This window comes from Vollenhovia emeryi, unplaced genomic scaffold, assembly GCF_000949405.1.
Source record: "Vollenhovia emeryi isolate VEMERY1.0 unplaced genomic scaffold, V.emery_V1.0 DF939487.1, whole genome shotgun sequence".
Classification (NCBI taxonomy): domain Eukaryota; kingdom Metazoa; phylum Arthropoda; class Insecta; order Hymenoptera; family Formicidae; genus Vollenhovia; species Vollenhovia emeryi.
Genome location: NW_011966879.1, coordinates 26,268 through 32,138, shown reverse-complemented (window position 1 = coordinate 32,138; position 5,871 = coordinate 26,268).

The window sequence follows — 5,871 nt, the reverse complement described above, 5'->3', positions numbered from 1 at the left end:
AACGACATTCACGCCAGTAATATCTTTTCTTTTTTTAGAAAAAAAGGGACTCAATTAGATATTTAACTTTAACTTTTTGTTTATTCGCTAATTTCGCAAACTGTCAAAATTCATATGCGAGGTGAAGCATGACACGAATCTAAAAGAGAACTGAAGTACATCGCGCTTCGAGAAAACCAATTGGCATCGCGGAAAAGAGGCCTCAACTGTTCGATGTCAACGACATTTACGCCAGTAACATCTTTGTTTTAAAGAAAGGGATTGTCCTTTCTCGCTGCCCCTCAATGGGATTGGACGATCATCGAGAGCATCTTGTTTGGAACACCTCTACAATCTCCTTGCTAGCATGGAGTAAAAAGCAGGCAACCTCTTCAACAACTGGGAACTAGCCTAGCTCCCATCGGCAACACCTCTCCCGTACAGCACACATGTCTAAAAGACGACTTAGAGATGTCTTAAAGATGTCTTTTAGACATGCGTGCTGTACGGGCTGCTATTACTAATCACCGATTAAGCTAATCGGAGTTCAATCGAAATCGCTCTTAACATATTCATCTATTCATATCATATTCCAGCTTAATGTGCAAATATGTATACTATCGCCAATCGTTCTGCTCGTCCGCGAAAGCGCAAGAGCGCGCAAAGACGTAAAAGTTTTTTCAAATTGAGAAACTACGTTTTGTTTTCACTCGAATCCGCGTCGCCGTGCGTCGTCCAATCGCGACTCCCATGATGTAGAAACTGGTCCCGGGGCAGCCGCGTAACCCGATGGATGATCCTCTCTCTTTCTCTCTCCTTCCCCTCTTCCTCTTCCTGTCTTTCCCAACTATCCAGTTTTTTCTCTCGCGCGCGTACTTGCGTCAGTCCAGTTTCCTCTCCCTCCTCGTTCTACGTCCTCTCTTCCTCTTCCTTCCTTCCGACAGTCAAGAATCTTTACACGTTCTTGGCTAGTCCGAACGACCAAGTCCAGGGAGGGAGTCCGCCGGGCCGTTTGCTCTCTTTTGAACGAGAGCCGCCGTTCCTTCGTTTCACCGTCTATCCCGCCGCCCACCACCTTCGTCCTGCCGTCCTCTCCCTCGCCATTTCCTCCGCAGGACCTTCGCCGGCATCTTTCCTTTAAGTAGTAGAAAGAAGTTCTTTTATAACTTTCGGATTGTGCTATTCCGTCCATCTCGGTTCTTCCAGCCACGTACAGGTCGTTCTCCCCGGGTCGGTTTCACCCCTCCATCATCAGCCGCTCTCCCTACGGCCACCCACGTCCGTCTGTGTGTGTGTTTTTTTTTACTTTCTCGTTTTCACCTCGTTCAACCCTTCTTATGCTACCACGCGTTTCCTCACGGCCTTTCTCCTGTCCCTGTCGTCCCGACGGCGTCTCTGTTTTTTCTTTCGGCAAATTGTACCAGAAGCGGAGGCTGCCGTAGTTTTAATTAAATAACGCGTTCGTGTAGCAACGTGTTCGAAATACCGGTGATTCGTCTTCCTATATTCTCTGCTAATTCCCTCGACATTGTAACGATAACTCTCGCTTTTCCACTCCTTTTTTCTTTTTCTTTTTACTTAATTACTGACGCGTTTTCCTGACAATAAGCGAACTACAGACTGACGTCGCCTTCAGTCAGTTATGTGTTATACCGTGAATAGAATGAGTCGAATTGAAACTGTCAGAAAAGTTGACACCCCCTTGAGAAGAAATACATTTACGTTAAATTTAAAAAATATTCTCTTCTGTAAGAAATAGAAAACTCAGCTCTTACAAGAAGAACGAGCATAAACCTATTATACAAATCCTGTTGAATTGAATATACATTTTCCGCCGTATCGTCCGCAGAAAAATAAGATCTGTTTCAACGTTCAGGTAAGAAATCGTAATTATAGTAATTGTCACGCCCGTGGAACAGAAAAACGCGTATCACCCCAACGAGTAGACTCAAATTCAAATCTGGCAACAATCACTGGGTTTCGTTCGGTCGCTTCATCTCGCGGAAGAAAGTGGCAATCCACCGAGAATATCTTGCCACGAACACCCTCTTCGTAAAGCCGTCGTTCGACAGAGTAGAGAGATCACGACGCTCAAGTCGAGCATGGTGCAATAGGCTAATCACCCATCGACCTGAAATCCTGTTAATCCTGTAATTTCGGAAACTTCTGCGAGTGGAAAGTAGATCGGGATCCTGTACGGATCGAAGCACCAGGGATTATTATTATTCGTTATAATAATTCGATCAAATTGACTGTATCGAGGTACACTCTGTTATCTAATCAATAATTACCAAGTATCTTATGAGCAGCATGCGCAGCTGCTATTTGCAGCATTCGATTGTCTTGACGCCGTTAATAGTAAACGGCCCAAAAGACACGCGCTTCGTTTCGCTGAAGCACCCGAGTCAGAAATCCGTTTTGGATTCGCACTCCCTCGCAGTCTTTTCGACGAAATTTTCATCTGTTTGCTCGGCCGTCTGATTGGATTCACTGCGCCGTACGTAATTACACTTCATCATGCCTTCCTCCCATCTTCCGCCTTCGGTTCCATCCATTTTCCACAGACACGCGTTCACACCTACTCTTATATAATTCTCGCTCTTACATGGATTATATCATCTACCGATTGGTCCCTCTTGTAATTGTTATACGACGTTGTAGTCATTGGCGACGTGATTTCGATGCTGGGAACAAGTGAAAAGTGTCATCCACGAGTTAGACTGTGTTAATATTTGAGCGCGAGATGCATAAAATACTGAATAACACTGAAAATCAATGAACACATCATTGATAAATTAAAAAATGCACCTATAAATTATCTATAAATTACTAATTTAACGCTACAATTAATAACGTGCTTACTTTTATCTGACTGCTGCAGTAACGCTATGAAGAAGCAACTGAAGTAACCCTGCGATCATTAAATTATGTACTTAACGTCCGGTATTATCGGGAAATACTATATTGGCGGAAGTTTTTAGGACCGCGCTATTTTAAGTTTTTACGAAACCTGCCGTAATACCGCGCGCGTCATACGTATAGTATTCGGTTGCGTGAACTTTTGTTAATGCATCAAAACGATGAAAATATCAGCCACGAACTTCGACATTGCTTCGTGGACTTTTTGCAATTTTCTTCTACCCTTGGACGGTCATGCTAACGACATAACTTTTGAGAAGACAGGAGCATTTAATCTTTTAATTGCGAAAGTTACAGATCTCACAGATCATGTGTTTCCTACTTTTGCATTGTTTTAAAAAAGTCAGTCAGTTCATGAAAATTCTTCGTTAAAATTTCAAATACATGTATGGATTCCGTGTAACGTTAAAATATTGTTATTAAGTTTAAAAAATATTAGTGGGAGGTCCAGGTTCAAACCCTCGCTGAGTATTTTTGAATTTAAAGTTCAAAAACACGAATACGAAGTAATAAAAGAGTAAGAGCCCAGACAGGGTGTTAATGTCTAAATAATTTTTATTTTTCGCAATAGACTTAAGGACTTGAGGACACCCTGTCTGGGCTCTTACTCTTTTATTACTTCGTATTCGTGTTTTCACATTGGAGCCTCGTGAATTTTATTAATTGTTCAAAAACGTATTGTTACGTTCGGACTCTTCGGTCCGCGGGGAAATGAACATGTGGTTAAAAGAAACCTAACAAGGTTTATTCTGAAAGTATACAGCGTCGTAACGAACACGTCCGTACAGCTGTGTGACAATTTACAGAGGCGTTAGTCGATAAGCTCGTCGCGAAGAGATGCTGACGCTACTTTTGCGAAAACAGCTCGACTCGGTTCGATTTCAAGGGCGGTCTTAACGCGGGCATAACAATATTATGTAACAATATTATATTGTGCGTCCGGTAATATCTGCTAATATAATATAATTATCGTTGTCAAATTAATTTATATAGACATATAAATTACACAATTTACTAATATTTCTTTTATGCGAGTCGATAAACATTTATATAATAAATATGTTTCTTTTTTTCCTTCTCCCTTTACGGGAACAGCGTCGACATGTAACGTAAACACATAATAAATATAAATTTAATATGTTTTCGAGTTTTTCAGATAATTGCGTATGTTACACGATACTCTTTAAAATGATACAGTTTATAACTCAATAATTTGTGAAGTGTTTATTAAGAATAGAACGTCAATTGTTCAGTTATTTATTATGTGCATTAAAGAAGACATCGTCTTTATATAACTCTGCAATTTTCCAAGCACTGTATATAATTTACACGCAAACGGAAAATCAATGCATGGCAGATGATAAATGGTATGTACGTACTCTTTCCACGGTCGCAATTTCAAAATAACAGTCTCCAATTTATACATTTTTCAAGATTGAACTATATTTCACTCATTTCACTTGTACTCGAGTGCTAATCAATCGCATTGAAAATAAAATTGCGCACGATGGATTTCTCGAGGACTTCCTCAGATTTTACACAAAAATACCATTTGAAATTAACTTTAGAGTGAATTTTTCTTTCGTTTGTTCATACCATTGCTAAGATTATGATCTCGCAGAGAGAAGGGAGATTGCAATTATTAATCCAAATATTTAGTCGAAATTATTACTGCAATTGTGTCACTTTATCTCTTTGCTTTTTGTTTTTCGATTGACGGAAATAGTAAAAGAATAAAATAAACCGAGTCTCGATATTCTTCTTCGGCCTAATAGAGTCGAGCATTCCGCGCGCTCCGCTCGGCTTCATTCCCGGCTCCGTTCCGCGTAAATCACGGAATTTATTTGGTGACGGCTATTTGCACTATTGCCCTATTAAATCTCGAAATGCCCCTACAAAATTCTATGTTCCTCGTACGATCCCGAATCGACTGACCTCTCGAACGTCGATGCCGTGTCCAAGATCCGCGGTCTTAAAGACTCAGGCTATTCCGTATCAGGCCACGTATTCCGAGGATCGAGGCAAGTTTACGGCGACCGTAAAGGCGAGATTTACACAAGCTGTAAACGCGACCGGGAGCATCCTGAAGTCTTGGATGTGAAGACTTAACGGAGATTCTACCGGGTGATGCGCTTATACTTTGTGTCCGCGACCGCGACGATGTCCTTTCGACAGAGAGGTATTTTCCGCGCCCAAGTAGATAGAGCCGAGCACTACATACCGCTCCGGAATTCTCTCGTCGAGGCAGAAACATTCGAAGTCCTCCATCCTAAAGATTTCGATTGCCGTAATAAGACCTCGCCGCGATCGTTCGAGGCAACGTGATTGCGCTGGACAATTGCGGTTTGCAAGAAGTTGTGTGGAAATTTAATTACAATTTCAAAATACAAGTTTCAAAAATACGTTTCCGAGACTTTCTTACGTGTCGCTATAAAACTAGACGGTGACGTCTTGCAGAATAAACAAGAAGAGAGAGGAGAGAAAAGAGATTATTTGGAAAATTTAAAGGAAGGTGAGTAACATTTCTAGATAAAAGAGACAAGAATGGAACAGATGATTGTAAATGAAAGGAAAATGTGTTTCTAAGCATATTTGACAGTATTTTGTAAACAAATTGTATCCGTTTTTACTTTATGACTCTGCGACACTTTCCAGAAATGTGATCTCTGATTTTACTAATAGGACATGGCATACTGTTGTTAAAAATAGTTGGTTTAGAGACCATCAACGCAATAAACGTTGAAATTAATAAGAAAGTATCAGACATTCAATGAATGGCTCTTCGTGTTTACTAAAACTACCGGAGATTGAAATAGAAATAAAATTTTGAATCTTGCGAAAGTGTCGCGAGGTAGTCACTAGATGTGAAATAATGTTAAATTTGTGATGTTCCGTATAAAATTCTGCTTTTATACGGTTTGCAATCGTAAATACCCTTACGGAAAAGACACTCAAGTCTTGAGTGTTAACACT